General features: G+C 44.4%; 2 pseudogenes; one reads left to right on the top strand and one right to left on the bottom strand.

The window, feature by feature from the left end:
- The first annotated feature begins 284 nt into the window (after positions 1 to 284).
- LOC117999625 lies at positions 285 to 762 on the top strand (annotated as a pseudogene).
- Positions 763 to 6114: 5352 nt separating this feature from the next.
- LOC117999194 lies at positions 6115 to 6521 on the bottom strand (annotated as a pseudogene).
- Between the last annotated feature and the right edge of the window lie 15232 nt (positions 6522 to 21753).

Here is a 21753-nt window from a genome sequence, read left to right on the forward strand (position 1 = left end):
ATTTCATTTATTTATTATTTTTTATGTTAAAGATTTATTTATTTATTATTTTAGAGAGAGAGAGAGAGAGATTCAGAGTGTGGGGGGTGAAGAGGGAGAGAGAGAATCTCTAGCTGATTTCCCTCTGAACACAGAGCCCATGACCCTGAGATCATGACCTGAGCCTAAACCAATAGTCAGTAACTTAACCAACTGAGACAGCCAGGAGTCCCATTTATATTTTATTTTTAAAAACTTCTGCTTTCCTTTCGTCTGGAACTGCCATCTTCCAGTAATTTGCTAAAATGATCAAAACAAAGGGAAAGAGGAGAGGTACCCACTATATGTTCTCTAGGCCTTTTAGAAAACATGGAGTTGTTCCTTTGGCCACATACATGGGAATCTACAAGGAAGGTGATATTGTGGACATCAAGGGAATGGGCACTGTTCAAAAAGGAATGCCCCACAAATGTCACCATGGCAAAACTGGAAGAGTCTACAATGTTACTGAGCATGTTGTTGGCATTGTTCTAAACAAACAAGGGCAAGACTCTTGCCAAGAGAATTAATGTACACATTGAGCATATTAAACACTCAAAGAGCTGAGATAGCTTCCTGAAGCGTGTGAAGGAAAATGATCAGAAAAAGAAGGAAGCCAAAAAGAAAGGTATTTGGGTTCAACTGAAGTGCCAGCCTGCCCCACCCAGAGAAGCACATTTTATGAGAACCAGTGGAAAGGAGCCCGAACTGCAGGAACCCATTCCCTATGAATTCATGGCATGATAAATGTAAAGAAAATAAAAGACCTCAAGACTGTTAAAAAAATTTTTTTTCTTTAAAGATTTATTTATTTAAGAGAGTGCCAGAAAGGGGAAGGTGCAGTGGAAGAGGGAGAGACAGAATCTGAAGTTGACTCCCTGCTGACTTCAGAGCCCAATGCAGAGCTCGATCTCACAACCCTAAGATCATGACCTGAGCCAAAACTAAGAGTCAGTTGTTTAACCAACTGAGCCACCCAGCTGCCCCTTAAAATTTTTAATGTAATCTCTATCCCCAATGTGGGGCTCAAACTCACAACCTTGAGATCAAGAGTCACATGCTCTTCTCCAAAGAAGACAGCCAAATGGCCAACAGACACATGAAAAAATGTTGAACATCACTCGGCATCAAGGAAATACAAATCAAAACCACAATGAGATGCCACCTCACACCAGTCAGAATGGCTAAAATTAACAAGCCAAGAAATGATAGATGTTGGTGAGGATGTGGAGGAAGGAGAACCCTCCTACACTGCTGGTGGGAATGCAAGCTGGTGCAGCCACTCTGGGAAACAGTATGGAGGTTCCTCAAAAAGTTGAAAATAGAACTACCGTACAACCCAGCAATTGCACTACTGGGTATTTACCCCAAAGATACAAATGTATTGATCCGAAGGGGCAGTTGTACCCCAATGTTTATAGCAGCAATGTCCACAATAGCCAAACTATGGAAAGAGCCCAGATGTCCATCGATGGATGAATGGATAAAGAAGATGTGGTAGGGGCACCTGGGTGGCTCAGAGGGTTAAGCGTCTGCCTTAGGTTCAGGTCATGATCCTGGGGTCCTGGGATCGAGCCCTGTGTCACGCTCCCTGCTCAGCAAGGAGCCTGCTTCTCCCTCTCCCTTTGCCTGGCACTCCCCGTGCTTGTGCTCTCTTGCTCTGTCAAATAAATAGATAAAATATTAAAAAAAAAAAAAAGATGTGGTGTACATATACACAATGGAATATTATGCAGCCATCAAAAATGAAATCCTGCCATTTGCAACAATGTGGATGGAACTAGAGGGTATTATGCTAAGTGAAATAAGTCAATCAGAGAAAGACAATTATCATATGACCTCACTGATATGTGGAATTTAAGAAATAAGGCAGAGGATCATAGGGGAAGAGAGGAAAAAATGAAACAAGATGAAACCAGAGATAGAGACAAACCATAAGAGTCTCTTTTTTTCTTTTAATTTTTAAAGATTTTATTTATTTATTTGACAGAGAGAGATAGCAAGAGCAGGAACACAAGCAGGGGGAGTGGGAGAGGGAGAAGCAGGCTTCCTGCTGAGCCAGGAGCCCCATGCGGGGCTCGATCCCAGGACCCTGGGATCATGACCCGAGCTGAAGGCAGAGGCTTAACGACTGAGCCACCCAGGTACTCCAGGAGACTCTTAATCTCAGGAAACAAACTGAGGGTTGTTGGAGGGGAGGGGGGTGAGGGGACGAGGTGGCTGGGTAATGGACATTGGAGAGGGTATATGTCGTGGTGAGCGCTGTGTATTGTGTAAGACTGATGAATCACAGACCTGTACCCCTGAAACAAATAATACATTATATATTAGTAATAAAAACAAACAAACAAACAAATAAATAAATAGACCCCAGACACATGGGTTTGTGTCTGGGCTCTCAATTCTATTCATTGATGTTTATGTCTAATCTTAAGCCGGTACCATACTGTCTTGATTACCATTACTTTGTAGTGTATTTTGAAATGCGGAAATGTGTGCCCTCCATGTTTGTTCTTTTTCAAGGTTGTTTTGGGTTTTTCAGAAGCTCTTGAAATACTATATGTAGTTTAGAATCTGCTTGTAAATTTCTAGAAAGTCAGCTAGGATTCTGATAGATATTGCATTGAATCTGTAGATCAATTTGGGGAGTATTGTCACCTTTATAATATTAAGTCTTCTGATCCATGAATATGGGATTTTTTTCAATTTATTTAGATATCCTTTAATTTCTTTCAACAATATTTTATAATTTTCAGCATATAATGTTATATTTGTTTTGTGAGTGTGTTTCTAAGAATTGTATTCTTTTTGATGCTATTTCAAATGGAATTATTTTCTTAATTACATTTTCAGATTGTTCATTGAAAGTATATAGAAAAAAATTGATCTTGCATTCTGCAGCCTTGATGAAAATAAAACGGTTTCGGGCGCCTGGGTGGCTCAGTTGGTTAAGTGACTGCCTTCGGCTCAGGTCATGATCCTGGAGTCCCTGGATCGAGTCCCGCATCGGGCTCCCTGCTTGGCAGGGAGTCTGCTTCTCCCTCTGACCCTCCCAACCCTCCCCCCTCTCATGTGCTCTCTCTCTCAGTCTCTCTCTCTCAAATAAATAAATAAATAATCTTAAAAAAAAAAAAAAAAACGGTTTCTCTTAGTTCTAATAGTTTTTCAGGTAATTCTTTAGGATTTTCTATATACAAGGCCACATCATCTGTGGATAGAGATAGTTTTATTTCTTCCTTTCCAATCTGGATGCCTTTTTTTATCCTTGCCCAATTTCCCTGACTAGAATCTTCTATTACTGAAATAGCGAGGGTGGGCATCCTTGTCTTATTCCTGATTTTAGGGGGAAAACATCCAGTCTTTCACCATTAAATATGTTAGTTGTAACTTTATCATAGACGGTCTTTTGTCAGGTTCCCTTCTGTGCCTAGTTTGTTGAAGTTTGTTGAGTGGTTTTTTTTTCTTTTTTAATGACAAGGTGTTGAATTTTATCAAATGCTTTTTTGTGTCTATTGAGATGATCATGGGTTCTTTTTTCATTTTAGTGATATGATGCATTAAAATGGTTATTTTTCAGATGTTAAACCAAACTCGCATTCCTAGGATAAATCTCTTTTGGTCATGGTGCATTTTTATATGTTGCCGCATAGTTTGCTAGTGTTTGAGGGGCCATGTTTTTCTCTTCATGCACTTCAATTCCTACTTTTATGTTTTAAAATCACCAATAAAGAGTGAACCTGTAAAACCCTAGGCAACCCACCCCTGACCCCAATAAAGGCAAAACCCCAGGCCCATGCTCCCTCTGTCTGTACCCCTGATCTCACTGTATGGCCTGGATGTGCCATGTACCCTCCAGGACTCCTCAGTAATAAACCTTGTTTTTTTTCAAGGTTTCCTGATGGTTGTTACTGAGGTGCATCTTGCAATCATAAGAACCACATGGGCTGGTCTGGCCTCAACACTGGGGAAATGGTGTTGTACCAGGCATTTCTAGCCAGTAGCTTCACTATCTATAGGCTGGGACCAACACAAAACAAATGGCTACTAGGAGGGTTTTGTTAACTGACATCTGGTTGCTCTCACTTGCAGTATCTGTTGCCTGTTTTTTTGTTTTTTTTTTTGTTTTTCAACGTTAAGTCATACTTTGTTTTTTTGCATGTACCATAATTTTTTTTGTCAGAAACTGGACATTTTATTTTTTTATTTTATTTTATTTTTTAAAAAAGATTTTATTTATTTATTTGACAGAGACACACAGCAAGAGAGGGAACACAAGCAGGGGGAGTAGAAGAGGGAGAAGCAGGCTTCCCACAGAGCAGGGAGCCCGATGCGGGGCTTGATCCCAGGAACCTGGGATCATAACCTGAGCCGAAGGCAGACGCTTAACGACTGATCCACCCAGGCGCCCCAGAAACTGGACATTTTAGATAATATCATAGTAACCCTTCCAATAGGGCTTGTTATTGTTATTTGCTAGTTTGTTTAGTGACTGACTGGATTATTTTAGTGTAGTCTATTCTCTCTCCATCCTCCCCTTTCCCTGTGGTCTAATGTTGTCCTGAGGCTGGCAGAAGCCCAGTCGTCCATAGTCATCCTGGGATGTGGAGGTTTTGGCAGGGCTTTCTTTGATATCTCTTCCTCGGACCACACCGCTGTTAGACTCCACCAATTGCCCACTGGTTACTCTATTGTTTTCAGCAAAGCCCTGGTGCAAAAATTGCTCCCCAGAGGAACCCAATCCAATTCAGTCTCCTTTGATGGGATAGATTTTTTTTTTTTTTTAGATTTTATTTATTTATTTTGAGAGAGAGAGGGAGAACGAGCTTGGGAGGAGCAGAGGGAGAGAGAATTTCAAGCTGACTCCACACCAAGCGTGGAGCACTGAGCCTGACACAGGGTTTGATTTCAAGACCCTGAGATCATGACCTGAGCTGAAATCAGGAGCCAGACCCTCAACCTACTGAGCCACCCAGGTGCCCTGAAATAGTTTTTCAAGAGCAGTACTTTTTTTTTTTTTAAAGATTTTATTTATTTGACAAGGAGAGAGAGAACACAAACAGGGGGAACAGAAGAAAGAGAAGCAGGCTCCCCACCGAGCAGGGAGCCCAATGTGGGGCTTGATCCCAGGACCCCTGGATCATGACCTGAGCTGAAGGCAGATGCTTAACCGCCTGAGCCACCCCGGTGCCCCTGAGAGCAGTATTTGAGTTTATTCAGATCCCAGGCAGGCTCTTCCCCGCTCCCTTTCCCAGGTTTTCTAGCTGGCCTATACTTTGCCTATGTATCCAATAAATACGTCATTCCCCTCCCAGTTGCTTTTCACCACAATCTCCGCTGTTTCTGAAAGAACCCTCAGGCTTGAACTTCTCCACATTGATAGCAGATGAAATCAGTGTCTTTGGGAAGAAAATAAGAGCTGTCTTTTTCATCCTGCTTCTTCCCTTAGGCAAAATTTCTGAGCCATTACTCTGAAGGGGGTGGGGACTGTGGCACACTTCTCTCGGAGTGACACTCTTGCCCTAGGAATTGAGCACTCAGTAGAAAGGGGTTAGTAACATCACATCTTGGCTTGCCTCTTCCGGCTTGGAACCACTGCCTGGTGAGCTGAGGCAAGGACAATCAGAGCTCTGTGGACTCTCAGAGGCACCACAGTCAGGGTAGAGAGCCTCAGTCCCATGAGCAGGATCTGGGCAGACGAAAGGAGCCCTCATTTCTCAGCCACACTCACAGGAAGTGAGCCTCCGCAACAGGTTGATGGGGATAAGATGAGAAATGCTGATGTCCTGCTGTTCGTAGGAAATAGCCCTCCAACTGGGAGCTGGGGGGAGAGAGAGCCCTGTGTTCTTTCTTGGATGTACCAGTCTTGAGTGTTCATCTTGCCGAGTGGGAGTGGGGGAAGGAGGAGTGGGTCTCAGCTTAAATACCATAGACTCAGTGTTTGTACTGAATTTTAGTAGCTTTTGTTTGTTTTGTTTTAGTAAATGTTTCTTTCTTTCTTTTCTTTTTATAGGCTATATGTCCTTAGGACCATTTCTAGAGATTTTAACTGATTTTGTTGTTTTTTCTTTTTCAACAAGAACCAAGTTTTTCATTTGTTCATTTCTCCCATGTGAAGTATTCCTCGATGACATCCTTGGCCTGAGACTCTGCCATGGTCCTTAATCACCACACAACTGCAACCAACCACTTGATGGGGTTTTCCCTCTTTGTCAACTTTATGGAGGCTTACACATCCCCCTAGTTTCTTGTTGTCATCAGCCTTAATTAGGTTGATTTTGGTGTTCAGCACAAAGGGCCTCCACCAAATTGACATACATAGGCTCATCACAGTTGGATACAAATGCACAAAGGTGGGCTTGGAGCTCGTCTAAGGCTTTGGCCGCTTAGCGAATTCCACGTGCTAGGCCGTTGTGGATGAGGGTGGTCTTCAGTACCTCTTGCAAAGCAGCAGTATGAACACCCATTACACCTCCAGCAGTCATGCCTTCCTCAGTAATGGCAGTGGGTTACTGGTAGAGCCGAATCCTGAATGCACCTGAGCCTCCGCACGACTCGGTGACAGCGGGGGAAAAACAAAGACTGATTTTATGTCTGTTATTTATTTATTTATTTATTTATTTATTTAAAGATTTTATTTATTTATTTGACAGAGACATAGCAAGAGAGGGAACACAAGCAGGGGGAGTGGGAGAGGGAGAAGCAGGCTTCCCGCAGAGCAGGGAGCCCGACGCGGGGCTCGATCCCAGGATCCTGGGATCATGACCTGAGCCGAAGGCAGATGCTTAACAACTGAGCCACCCAGGCACCCCTATGTCTGTTTTTTTAAAAAAATGTTCACCAATTTCACTGGGGAATGGGTCCACGACGTCTTAATCTTGCTTGTGGAAATCTTCCCCTCCACCATGGTTTCTTGCATTATACCTCTACTTTCTTAGTTTCCTTTCCTTATTCTAGAAGCCCAGAATATGTTTTTGTTATAACTTTGTTAGATTAACATTTGTTGAAGAAATGCAAGATGTATGGGGCGCCTGGGTGGCTCAGTCGTTAAGCGTCTGCCTTCGGCTTAGGTCATGATCCCGGGGTCCTGGGATCGAGCCCCGCATTGGGCTCCTTGCGCTGTGGGAAGCCTGCTTCTCCCTCTCACACTCCCCCTGCTTGTGTTCCCTCTCTCTCTGTCAAGTAAATGAATAAAATCTTAAAAAAAAAAAAAAGAAATGCAAGATGTGGATGTTGCCACGGTTCAACAAAAGATTACGAGAGAAATTGAAAGAGAGGATTATTACTCACAAGATCTGGAGGAAGTACACAGTATGTGTCAAGGGGCCACTTGAGCACTTGAGAAGGTCAAGGTAGGGTGCAAACAGAGAGGGAGAGGACCTGGGGCATATGCCTTCATCCTTTTCTGTGGGTGGGGAGGGCTTTGGGGTTCCTGGGCTAAGGCTGGATTGGTCAATTCAAACCCAAAACAGTGTGGTCTGGGAAGCTCCATGGGGAGTTCTTTTTGTTTTTTTTTTTTAAGATTTTATTTGTCAGAGAGACAGAGTACAAGCAGGGGGAGAGGCAGGCAGAGGGAGAAGCAGGCTCCCTGCTGAGCAAGGAGCCCGATGTGGGACTCGATCCCAGGACACTAGGATCATGAACCACCAGAACCAAAGGCAGACCCCCAACCAACTGAGCCACCCAGGCATCCCATCCAAGGGGAGTCTTCTCTATGGGGTGCACAAGAGAAAGGCTCTGGGAGAGAGGACAGACAGTTGGTCACAAGGGCTGTTGAGGAAGTCATGTCAGGATCTTACATTTGCTTGTGACTCTGCAGGCTATTACCTAGGACGTGTGCTTGCTTGCATGGGGGGCTAATGTCAGTTAAGCCCGCTGGCAGGCTGGTTGGCTAAACAAAATAAATGCTAAGGCAGCAATAGCATGTCTAGCTTAGCTAAACTCCTGACATATTTCTTACTAAAACATAAGGCTGTTACAGGATTTCTTCTCCTCTAAGTGTCCACGGTTCCTGGCCATGCTGCTTTTAAGAACGAAAAGGTAGACCAGACAGACTGGTGGGCAGCAAGACAAAGTTTATTGAGTGATAGCAAAGTGATAGTACAAAGCTCCCAAAGAGGGAGGGGACCCGAGAGGGTTGCCAATTTGACATTTAGTTCTAGGGGTTTTTATGGGCTTATTGGCTGGCTGTTTTAATCTGATTAACCCTCCCTGTGCCTGGCATCCAATCAGATTTTTGTCATCTATCTATTACATGGGCAAGGTTGGAGGGCTCCTTCCAGGGCGGTGTAAAATCCTTTAAAGGGTGGTTTCCTCTTAGGGTCGGGGCCCCTTGTCTGCCTGCCTTTCTTCCAACTATCCTTCATCAAGGCAACAATTTTAAACCCCTTCCCTTTAAAATAGTATGAAGTATATTTAATAACAGCTGTTAGATACAATAAAGTATTCACACCAAAACAGGTTTTATTTTTTTACACTACATCTGACATTCACAGAACCACATATTTCAATTTATTATTTTATTTTATTTTTTAAGTAAGGTCTAGGCCCAACATGGGGCTTGAACTCATATCCCCAAGATCAAGAGTGGCATGCTCTACAGACTGAGCTAGCCAGGTACCCCAGAATCATACCTTTTAAAAAAAACTTTATTTTTGGGGCCCCTGGGTGGCTCAGTTGGTTAAGCATCTGCCTTTGGCTCAGGTCATGATCCCGGGGTCCCAGATGGAGCCCACTTTTCCCTCTCCCTCTGTCCCTCCCCCTGCTCATACTAGTGCTTTTTTTCTCTCTCTCTCAAATAAATAAATAAAATCTTAAAAAAAACCCAAAACTTTGTTTTTAACCAATTTTAGATTTACAGAAAAGTTGCAAACATAATTCAGAAAGTTTCCACATATTTTCCACTTAGCTTCATCTAATTCTAACATCTTACATGACCAAAGTATATTGATTAAAACTAAGAAATTAACCTTAGTATAATACCATTATCTAATGTACAGAACTTATTAGAATTTCAGTAGTGATTCACTGATGTCCTCTTCCTATTTTGGGATTTCACAGATCATTGAGTTGTTATTTCTCCTTAGTGTCTTCTAATCTATGACAGTATTGTAGTTTTTCCTTATCTTCCATGACCTTGACATTTTAAAGAGTATTGGTCATGAATGTTGTTAAGATATCCATCAATTTGGGCTTGTTTGATGTTTTCTTGTGACTAGAATGAGGTTATGCATTTTGGACAAATGACTTTTTGTCCTTCTCAGTGCTCCGTAGTAAGGCGTTTATGACATTGTTATGTTGTTACACGTTAACCTTGATCATTTGGTTAGGGTGCCCCCTGTGAGGTTTCTCCACTGTAAAGTTACTATCTTCCCCTCGTCTTCATAAATAACTGAGTAGATAATGTAAGATTATCTAAATATCCTGTTTCTCCTCAAATTTCTGCCTAATTTTATTTTATTATTTATTTATTTTTTAAAAATTTTACTTATTTATTTGACAGAGAGAGCATAAGCAGGAGGAGTGGCAGGCAGAGGGAAAGGGAGAAGCAGTCTCCCTGAGGAGCAGGGAGCCCAAGGCGTGGCTCCATCCCAGGACCCTGGGATCATGACCCGAGCTGAAGGCAGTCCCTTAACCAACTGAGCCACCCAGGATCCCTGCCTGCTAATTTTAGTATCCACCTTTCTTGCAAGGAATTAACACAGTGGTACTTGCTTAATATTGATTTTTTTTATTTCCCTCTTTCTTTCTACACACTTCAGTTGGAATTCTTCTGTAAGAATTCTTTCCCATTTATTTATTTATGTCAGTATAGATTCATAATATTTATCATTCTATGGGTTATAATCTAACCCATAATTTATTTATTTTAATGCTCAGATTGTTCTAACTTTGGCCATTTAGAGCTCCTTCAGGTTTGGTTCCTGTGTCTTTTTTTTTTTTTTTTTTTTAAAGATTTTATTTATTTATTTGACAGAGACAGAGACAGCGAGAGCAGGAACACAAGCAGGGGGAGTGGGAGAGGGAGAAGCAGGCTTCCTGCTGAGCCGGGAGCCCGATGTGGGACTCGATCCCAGGACCCTGGGATCATGACCTGAGCTGAAGGCAGTCGCTTAACCAACTGAGCCACCCAGGTGCCCAGGTTCCTGTGTCTTTTTGACATGTCCCTTCCTTTTTTCAGCACAGCCTTACTTTCTGGCACTGCAAAATATTCTGGATTCATCGTATAATTTCCCTGTCCCAGCCCTTGAATCAACCACTCTCCAAGGAATCCTGGTTCTTTTACTGAAGAATGGTGTATAGAAACCAATATCTGGGTGCTAAGTGTGCTCACTGCTACTAGGTTCCTTCTGTGGAAAAGCTAGGAAATACGTGTATCTCTACTAAGCCATGCACACATGCATTTGTATTTTTATAGAACTCTATCTGTATATATATTTTAAAACTAGGATTTTATGCTGATACCTCTGATTCCAATCCAGTATTATGCGCTTCTTATTTGTAACTTTTTTTCCAATAGTGAGAAACCAGGCTCTCCATTGTATATAAAATTCTTACTTATTTATTCATAAAGTACACATAAAGTGGTGTCAGAATTGTTAACCCACAGTCCTTTGAAATACACATTTTTATTCTAGATTATAGCATTTATGTAGTTCTTTTTGTCTTTAACCTCTTTTAAAATTTTTTAAAGATTTTATTTATTAGAGAGAGAGAGGTACAAGTAGGGAGAGTGGCAGAGGGAGAGGGAGAAGCAGGCTGAGCAGGGAACCCGATGTGGGGCTGGATCCCAGACCACCAGGATTATGACCTGAGCCGAAGGCAGATACCTAACCAACTGAGCCACCCAGGCATCCCAACGTTTTTATTTAAGATTTTATTTATTTATTTGAGAGAGAGAGAGAGAGAATGAGAGAGCATGGGGGGGAGGGTCAGAGGGAGAAGCAGGCTCCCCACTGAGCAGGGATTCCAATGCAGGGCTTGATCCCAGGACCCTGAGATCACAACCTGAGCCAAAGGCAGATGCTTAACTAACCCAGGCGCTCTGTCTATAAACTGGTATTATGCAGACAAGATCCTGTTTTCCAAGGTTACTTAGAGTAGTTCTTTTCTTCCTCACCCCTTCAGTGAGATTTTGTTTTTTATGATTAGTACAGGTTCATGTGTTACTGTTCGTATTATATCTTGGATTCCCACCACATCTGCATAGGTCTGAATTACTTGTTTATTTTTCAGGGAAATGTGAACGGCATGTGAAACATGACTGTATTTCTATAACAAAAAGGTATTCTCAAAGAAGTATAACTTGGTCCTCATCTGTATTACTCCATTTCCATTCTCCTCTTCTTTTTACTCCTTTCCAACCACCCCTCGTAACTAATTTCTTAAATTTCTATGCATTCCCTCCCATTAAAAAAATAGTGTAATATGTGAATCTGTCTGAAGTAGAGACTGTTAGCCACCTATCCCAACTTGTCTTCATCTTCCAAGGTCATACAGTCTCTGATTTTAGCTTGTCACATAACTGCCTGGATCAAATGCTCCCATTTTTCCAGTCTCCCATGCAGCTAGGTGTAGCCACATGGTTAATCCTTGCCAATGAGATGCAAAGAATTAAAGTCATATGGCATTTTTTGGAAAACTGCTTTAAAAGACTGATACATATCTTTTTCTCTGTCTCTCACTTTTCACCTAGTATTCCATCCTGCTGCCTAGAATGTAAATGTGATGGCCAGAACTCCAACAGCCATCTTAGACCATGAAGACAAAAGTTCTAGTGAGGCAGGAACAGAAAGCTTGAAGAGCCTGTGTTCCTGATGATATCTTAGAGTCTCCATATTAATTCCAGACTGGATTTGTGTATAGATGAAACCTTATCACATGCAAGACTTACTCATTTTTTTAATTTATTTTTTTAGTAATTTCTACACAGTGTGGGGCTCAAACTCATGACACTGAGATCCAGAGTCACATGCTCTTCTGACTGAGCCTGCCAGGCACCCCAAGACTTATTCATTGTTAATTTGGATTTTCTATTATATGCAGCTGATATTAATCCTGAGTCAGTATCTAAATCAAATTAAGCAAATAGATCTAGATCTGACTTGATTTTTGCATGTGTTACTTAAATTTATTATTTAATTATTTACAGTCCCATGTAAATCCTGTAATAGGTCAGAATGAAAGCAATGTTTATGTTAGAACCCTTAGTATTATGGGGGCACGTGCCTGGCTCAGTTGATAGAGCATGCAACTCTCGATCTTGGTGTTGTGAGTTCAAGCCCCACACTGGGTGTAGAGATTACTAAAAAAAATAAATAAACTTAAAAAAATGAACCCTTGGTATTGTAATACAGGCAGGATTAATATATAGTTGGTGCTGACATGTATAGTTATGCTGGTTATTTATGGCTATCTCCAGTACTGAATGAGAAGTGTCCGTGCCATATTAGTTGTTAAGTATTTTGAAAATCACCCCAAATAAGAATTGCATTCACTGATATACATATTTAACAAATAGTTATGGAATGTATTGTGCTAGGTGTTGATGCAATAGAGAATGAAAATGAACACAGACCCTGTCTACTTACACACCAATGAGGCTACAGACATTAATAAAACAGTTGTGTGTGTATACATATATTATGACAAACGAGAGGTAGAAGGATGAGAAAAATGCTCTTCTGAGAGTACATATTTTAGGAGTGGAAAGCTTAAAGATTAGGGGTTCCTAGTCAGAAGCTCAGGGACAGCCTGAAGAGACTGAGATCTGAAAGCTGGCTAGTAGTTTTTTTTTTTTAAAGATTTTATTTATTTGACAGAGAGAGATAGCGATAGAGGGAACACAAGCACAGGGAGCTGGAGAGGGAGAAGCAGGCTTCCTGGCTCCATGCGGGGCTCGATCCCAGGACCCTGAGATCATGGCCTGAGCCGAAGGCAGACGTTTAACGACTGAGCCACCAAGGCGCTCCGCTGGGTAGTAGTTAAAAAGGTAAAGGGAAGAGCAGATGCAAAGGCCCTGTGGTGAGAGGGATCTTGGTGTGAGGGATGAACACATGTTCAGTGTGGCTTGAGCAGAGAGAACAAAGCACAAGATGAGGTCTGTGAGCAGGGAGAAGCTAGATTGTGCCTGGCCATACAAGCCATATTAAAGAGTCCCATAGGGATCACTGTCCTTTATCACCTGATGTCCAATATTTTGAAAAGCATTATTTTTCATGTATTTTTGTCTTTTGTTTTTGTTTTCTTTACCTTTTCCTTAATGATTACCTAGGATTCTATGTTACGGATGTATCTTGATTTACATAGCCAATCCTCCATAATATTCATTGAGATATTTTCCAATTTTTTGCTATTTCAGTGTTACAATCAACATCTTGATATATTTAACTTTCTCCCACTGCATGACGGCTGTGCAGACATATGTCAGGGGAAGGTGCTGATGGAGGAAAAACCAAATGCAGACACTTTCTGGGTGAATTAAATAGGGTTTCTCTCCTGTGGGCATTTTTCTTTCCAGAACCTGCTGTCTCTCAGTATAGTCCAGCCTCCTCCAGGAACTCCCAATTCATTAGGCGGGTCTGTACCTGTCCATCTCAATTGTGAATGGTTTTAAGTTCTTTTTGTGTTTAGGACTCCTGAACCATTGCAAATTAAAAGGTGAGGTTATGCAGGATGCCTGCCTGGCTCAGTGGTGGTGCATCCAACTCTTTTTTTTTTTTTTTAAGATTTATTTATTTATTTATTTATTTGAGAGAGAGAGAGAGAGAGAACACAAGCAGGGGGAGCAGCAGAGGGAGAGGGGGAAGCAGGTTCTCCACTGAGCAGGGAGCCTGATACGGGGCTCAATCCCAGGACCCCAGGATCATGACCCGAGCCAAAGGCAGACACCTAACTGACTGAGCCATCCAGGTACCCCCCAATATGAATTTAAAGAACCTTATAACATGTAACCATATAGTGAAACTGGTTGTGTTCTCTCACTCTGTTCCTCCCCTGTTCATTCTGTATTTATTGAGTTTCTACTACGGATTAGCCACGGCCTTTCTGTAGAAATGAGTCTTATGACTTCCTTCTTTTTTCTTTTCTTTTCTTATGATGTACTTCTATCTGGACTACCAGATATCTCTGTCCATGCCAATCTCATGAGTCTCTGCGTCTCCTCCTTAGACACCAGCTGGTTTGGCGTCAGAACTTTGCCAACGGGGAGTAACCTTCCACCTTTGCTCTTTCATTTATCAGTAAAACAGAAGGAAGAACAATAGGACCACAAATCCTTTCCCTCAAGCAAGTACAAGGAGGCCAATGCCACGCTATTTATAGCAAACAATGCAAGAGGAAATAAATCAAGATACCTTCTCTTGGTAGGTAACTTTGATTGTTCTGTTTCCTTGTTACTTTTTCACTTCCTTGGATGATTGTAGCCATATTTCATAAGCCCTGCAAGCAGCTGAACCTTGCTCAGTGGCACCAAATGCTGGGAAATCTGACCCAAGTGTCCTTCCATCTTGTCCCATGGCACTTGCAATGGACAAAGCTTGCTATCTGATTTCCTCTCATGGCTTTTTGCTTTATTTCATGTCCCTACCATTCTTGATTCAATGCATTTTCAGCCCACGGTATATATCAAGACCCCTTTTGGAACTGTACACGGGCCCCTCTGTGAAGGACTTTGCCTCTGGCAGAGTATTAGAGGATGCAGAGGATTTGAAAGTAGGGAAAGTGGAGGAAGAGATTGACAGGTTAGTTTCAGCCAGAAATAGCAGCCCCACTAACCAGTGTGGGAATTCCTTGCTGGTTTGCATTCTCTGTTAACTCTTTCAAGAGAAAAACGGAAACTGAGAAACCAGCAAGGTACGAAAAGATACTTTGGGCTAACCTACTTTTGGTTTGTGGGATTCAAAGCAGTTCTTGTTTTCTGATCACAAACCTCAGGTTTATCGGTGGATAGTAATTTGTACACACAATGCAGAAACAACGTAAGGCTCTGACTTTATTCAAAGTTTGGCAAATAAAATGACCGTGGCTGAGGTTAGCTATGAGAAGTCACTAGACAAACTAGACTGTCACCTTGACCCAGGGTAAAGAACGAGGTTGGCAGAAGGATGATATTAGGAAGTGAAAAGCAACAGGTCAATTCAAGGACCGGTGGCAATAAAGGAACATAGTGACTGAAGGAAGATGGAGAAGTGAAGGTCAGAAGTCCAGGTCCAGCACTGTCCTGGATAAGCAAGTGCCCTGAAATTCAGACTTGACGGACTTCTTTGTTGCAAATATAAAGGCTGCTATTTTCATCTAGGCCTCCTTTTCTTTATCTGTGAAATGAGGGGATGAAACAAGACAATGTAGGGAGAGATGTGAAAGACGTTGAAACAGAGCAAAATGATTACCAGGTGCGTTCAATGGAAAAACAGGTGGATATTATCTAAACATACCCTTCTGGGTGATCCTTGTCCTTGAGCTCTTTTGTAAGTCTATGAATTGTAGATGCTGAAAGCAATGCAAATGGTTCTTATCCACAGACATGCAGGTATATTTTGATGTGTGGAAATGCAATTGAATTCCCTTTCTCCTGGAGTTCTTCCAATTTTGCACCAATTTGTAAATTCATTTCAGCATTACTGACTGCTTATATATATGTGGATCTTTGAATTATTCTTTGAACCAATTGTAATATCTTAGTCCTCTAACTTGTCAATGAGTTAAATTACATCCTTGACCTGTTCTTATTTTATATTTGCATGAGAGTCGTGAATTTATCCTGTTGAAAAAACAATCCATTAATGACACTTGCTCAAAATTCCAATGATTACAAATTGTTTGGTCAAGAAACCATATATATTTTTTTTTGACCAAAAAATATAATTTTTAGTAGAATACTGTGGTGAAAGTGATAAATTGCTTAATATAGTCCATGGTTATAATTATAACCAGGAATATGGACAAAAAAGATCAAGTGCTAAAGAGTAATGGGTTTATCAAATACTCCAGGTGTCTGCTTAGAGTCACGTAGAACTCACGGTTGAAGGTGCTTTCCGAACAGAAATTTTATTGGCCAGGCTTGTATCTGAGATTATTCAGACTGAAAAGACTCTTCCATCATAGAAACTCTTGGCCTCAGCTATACTTTAGTAATATGCCTTTGTAATGTGCCATTTGTGTCCTCTTCAGGCTTTTGCAGAGAGAAGTGGCTCTGACTTACTGCACTGGAGTGGTCTCAACTAAGACCATGGTGCAAGAAATGATGGGGGAATGGGATTTGGGGTGGGAGCCTTGAGGGAAAGGGTACATATGGGAGAAGGAATTCTCACAGGAATCTTCAGGAATCTGGAATAAATCTTATTCCTTTCCTTTACTGTGTATCTTTGAAAAGCTGATTCTATAATCTGAAAAAAATACTTTTTTTTGAAAAAAATAATTTTTATAGACCCTGAGTATCTTAGCCTGATCCACCTGAAATCAGACCTTACCATTAAAACTTATGTGTAGGTCATTTATTTGGGCATGTGATCCTAGGCGACTTTAGTAAAAACAGGGATGGAGGAAAAGCCAATACCTATGCTCATGTGTGTATGTTAGGGCTGGGAACTAGGTAGATGGGGCCATTCAATGCAAGGCCCCATCCCCTCCCAGCCCTGACAATGTAGTTGGGATTTCTCTAGCTTTCCCTTCAGAAGGAATATGTGCATTTGTGCAGGTTATGGCTTGGTATTAGGCAGAGGCGGGTACCCCCAGTAGCCCCCTCCATGAACTGGCCTCAAGATACATGGTCCTGTTCCAGGACCCCAGCCACCTTGACCCGTGCAGCTTGCACACACATACTATGCCCTCCATCAGTCTGGCAAGGGGGCCGGGACCCCCAGACGGGACCTGGTGTCAGTCGAGAATCACTTGCATGTCTCCAAGGCAAAGAAAATCCATCCCACAAGAAATCGTTCTAAGGCAGCATCCTTCAACTGGTGACAGTGCTCATTTAGATTGGCTGCCTGATGAAGTCCCATGCTTTCCAGTACACCTGTGTAGCCCTGGGCAGAGGGATCGCACCCTGAGTATATCAGGCAGCAGCTTAAAACTGGGGACCTACAGTCCCCAGGTGGACTAGCTGCCTGATGGGGATCCCTGGCTCACCCACCCTCCTTTGTGGGGGCACATGCTTCACAAGGAATAGCTTCCCAGAAAGGCCATTCAGGGGGTTGCAATACAGCCTGAGCTCCAAAAGCCTGAAGGGCACCTAGTACCACCAAACTTGAGGGACCAGGTTGCCCCAGATGAGCTGATGGGTTATATATTGTGCATGTGCAAGCCAAGCAAATCAGGGTTACAAGGGACCCAAACAGAACAAGTGTCTAAAGAGACCAGGTCACGAGAGCAGGCTGTTGAACAGACAAAACATATGCCTCCTTCCAAGCCCTAAGCAAACACAAATGCACATATGTCTTCCTTCCACAAGTAAAGTTGGAGGAGTCTGGACTGCCTTGACAAGATGACTAGGGACTCCCTAGTAGGGACGGGGCTCTCTTAAGAGGAACCACAAACACTTGATGGCTGGGGGAGTGAGAACTCCATCAGGCAGCTGGGACCAAAAGACAGCAACTGACACCTGCTGAGAGAGGCCAAGTCAGAAAAAGCTTCAGGGGTGGGCTCCCTCTGCCTGGGGACCTAGGCAGGGGGTGTGGGACTGGCCACAGCCCCTCAGGCCTAAAGGGCCCCATCAGAGCTAAGAGGCTGAGGCAGGGTGTATTCCCCAAGCGTGGGCGACCAGGTCAGGGTTGGGGTGAGGGGTGGGACTGGAATGCAACCAGGGCCTGGAGAGGACGTTCCCAGCAGCAGGCTTTTGGGGGTACACACATCTGCCTCCTTCCAAGCCCTAACCTACACAAACTCGTATGCATAGTCCTTCTGAAGGGGAAGCTGGAGGAGTCTGGACGGCCTTGTGCACCTGGGGCCTGTCCGGCTGCCGGGGCTCCTCCACCAAGGGACACGCTGGGAAGCCCGGGACCCCGGGACCTGCCTGGTCAGTGGAAATGGGTCCTGAGTGGGAGCATTTTCAAGCTGCCACCTCAGAAAGATGTTTGAGTGTGGGCTCAGCCCAAGCACGTGGTGCGGGAACCAATGAGCTGCTCAGGCTCCCTGGGCCTGGCTGCACAGAAAGGCTGACGTGGTGCATACTGCGCCTGTGTCAGTCTCGCAGGGCCGGGTAAGTGGGAGTCTGGGAAGAGGCCCACATGGAGCGGGACAGGTGGTTTTGGGCGGCCAGTGGGGAAGGGGAATGTTTTCTGACAGCTGTCTAATTCCAAGCCCTGACCTGCACAAATGCGTGGATTGGTCCTAGCTAGACCGCCTTACCAGGCGCTTGGCAGGCTGCCGGGCCTCCTCCAACAGGAGACACCTGGGAGCCTGGAAGGCTGCGTCTGCGAGCTCATCAGGCAGCTAGTCCAAATGGGCTAGGGACTGACTATGGCCACTTGAAAACCGCCCCTTCAGCAAGAAGGGCTGAGCTCTCTCCAGCCAGGAGGTGGACCCTGCGAGGGAGGAAGGGGTGCCTACTGTCCATGCGGGAGCTGCGCAGCTCAGAGGAGACAGGCAACTGAAGAGGCCCCTAAATGGAGAGCTCTCAGCAATGAAGCGCTTTGCCAGCCTGCGGCTGAGGCCACTGGCTGGGGTATCCTCCAGTGGGAGACATCTGGGAGCTATTATGGCTGCAGGGGTCTGGGGTCTTATCAGGCAGCTAGCCCAGATGGACACTGATTTTTGCCACTTTAGCCTGTGCCTCAGAAATATCCTCCGGCTGTCCAGAGGAAGGCATGCTCAGTGCATAGTGTGACTGCCAAGCTGTGCAGTTCAGAATTCTTGGGGCCCTGGCCACAGTGTCTGGAGAGCATGGATCCCCTGGACAACTGTTGGGGCTACCGGGTGTCTGCCTACTTCAAAGCCTTAACCTACACAAACACGTATCCATGTTTCTTCTAGAAGGTGAAGCTGGCGGACTATGGACTGTGTTACCCAGAAGGGGCCTGTTGGGCTGCATGGGCATTGTCCAATAACAGACACCTGGGAGCCTTGAGGTGGTAAGTGCAGGACCCCATCAGGCAGTTGGTCGAAATAGGGGCTGAGTGGCTTCAGTTTAATGGTGTCACCTCGCAAAGAGCTTTACTTGTTGCTTTGTATGCCCTGCAGCTTAGGCAGGGTGTGCTGGAAGGCTCCTGCCTCTCCTCCCTGGACGGCCCCCGCTGCAGTGGCCATGTGCAAGCCGAGTAGCTGTAGGGAGGCCATCGGTGAGGCTTGTGGGGGTCCCTGCCCCTGCCTGCTCCCATGCCTAGCCTAAACAAGTGCACACATTTCCCCCTGAACGCAGGGCTTGAGGCAAATGGACATTTTTGCCAGGTTGGGAGTTGGGAGACTGGCCCATGGCTGGGATGTCCTCCAGTAAGAGACACCTGTTTGCCTTGATGGCTGGAGAAGCTGGAGATTCTCCCAGGCAGCTTGTCTACTTGGTATGAGGACTGGCAGTCGCTGTTTAAAATGTCATCCTCAGAAAGGTTTTTTTTGTGGGAGGTCTCCTACCTTCCTGAAGGTTATTCGGGTGGTTTGGGGTTGCGCCGATACTCCACTGGCCCAGAGGGCTCTCCTGCCTGGCTGCACCCCGCTGGCTAGGCGATGTGCTGTCCACGGATGAGCTGCACACATCAGTGGGTCCATGGACCTGAAGCAGGACAGCTGTAGGAGAGGCTGTGTCTGAATGGTGGTTACTGTGATGATGTGGCATCCTCCTAATTCCAAGCCACAACCCACGCTGAAGAGCATATTCTCCCTGAAGGCAGCGGTGTAGGAATTTGGACTGTCCAGCTGCGTGGGTGCCCTTTGGGATGGTTGGGCTCCACTCCAAAAAGAGAAACCTGGGAGGCTTGATTGCTGGAGAAGCTGGGACCCCATCAGGCAGTCCATCCTGTTGGTTTCCATTTTCAGTGTGGCTCAGAAACGGTTTCCTGGTGGGGGCTCCCTCCACCCTGAGGCCATTTGGGTGCCCTGCTGGGCTGACGGGGTGCATATTGCACATACGTCAGCTGGGCAGGGGAGTGTCCAGGGACCTGGTACAAGGCCAAGTCTGAGAGTCTGGTTCACAGGATTGGGTAGGTGGGGTGCATGGCATCTGCCTATTTCTAAGCACTCATCTACATGAATGTGCATATTCTCCCTGAAGGCAGAGATGGAGGAATCTGGAAGCTTGCAAGGGCTGATTTGTGCTTGCTGACTGGTTTCCTCTATGAGAGACACCTGGGAGCTTTGATTGCTGCAGAAGCCTGGGACTGCGGCACACAGTAAGTACACATGGGGACTGGCCGCTACCCATTTCAGTGGCTGCCTCAAAAGGAATTTCAGGGGTGGGCCCCTTCCACGCTTGAAGCAATGCCGGTGATTAAGGATGGGCCCCAGCTCCATGGGCAGTTGACAGGCTGTGTCCTGCTCATGTGTGAGCCTCACAGGTCAGGGTAGCCTGGGACAGGGGGCCATGTTGGGCAAGGTTGGGTCACAGTAACAGACTCTTGGGGGTACCTGGCGTCTGCCTAAACCCAGCCCTAGAGTGTACAAATGCACATGTTCCCCCTGACATCTGCTTGGTTTTGGGGGGCAAACAATGCTCAGACTGATTATGTCTTTGCCAACATCATCTTTAATGCTGGTTCCCTGTGCAGATTTCTCCAGTCCACAGCATACAGGATCAGGTTTTTAAATTTACCATTACAGAAATAACACAGTTCCATATTAGATCAATCCCGTTAATCACACTATTGTCCAGGCAATGGGACAGAGAAGGAATAAAGTTCAAATTAATTTGAAGTGTATTTTTATAAGAGTTGGTAATTGGAGAGACACCTGAGCCAACCGAGATATCACCTCCAGCTGCCAGAGCAGGGGTAAAAGTTCAGGAATGCTAGAGCACATTTCCAGGGAAGGAGGATGCTGGTGTTGATGGGCGAGATGTACTTTGCTGAGGGGCCTTTGCATGGTTTTTACCACTGCCTGGAAAAGTGTCTCCTTTGCTGGGGCAGGAGCTAATTGCTCCAAGGTCTTTGGAAAGATACTTTAGATGAGCCAAGTGGAGCCTCGCCAGTCAGAGCACTCTCAGATAGTCCTTACAGCTCCTAGGATTCATGTTCTAAATGTCCCCTTGTCTGTCTAGTGGCATCTTCCTATGTTTCCACTGATGAACCCCCACGGGGTCCCTCTGCCGCAGAGCTCCTACTGAGTTCTTATGGGTGAGAGACGACATCCTGACGTGACTCACTTCTTTCTTACACCAAAACTTTACTATTAAAAACAACTTTTTTGGGGCCCCTGGGTGGCTCAGTTGGTTGAGCGTCTGCCTTCAACTCGGGTCATGATCCCAATGCCCTGGAATCCAGCCCCGCATCAGGCTCCCTGCTCAGCGGGGAGCCTGCTTCTCCCTCTCCCTCTGCAGCTCCCCCAGCTTGTGCTCTCTCTCTCACTCTCCCACTCTCTCTCAAGTAAATAAATAAAATCTTAAAAAAACCCCAACTTTTTTGTCTTTGCCATAAATGAGTGGATTTAAATTCATATCAGACCACAACAATCCAACCTGTGAGTCACTCACACACTAATGAATGCTAGGGCCTGATGCCCTAACAAATCCAAGTTCACAAAAATATCAGTCCACTCTCTGATTCTACATCACTTGCAATCTTAATCATACACAATTATATTTTGTTCATACTTCTC

The sequence above is a fragment of the Mirounga leonina genome, unplaced genomic scaffold, assembly GCF_011800145.1.
Source record: "Mirounga leonina isolate KUSES-001 unplaced genomic scaffold, KU_Mleo_1.0 Mir_115, whole genome shotgun sequence".
In the NCBI taxonomy this organism is placed as follows: Eukaryota; Metazoa; Chordata; class Mammalia; order Carnivora; family Phocidae; genus Mirounga; species Mirounga leonina.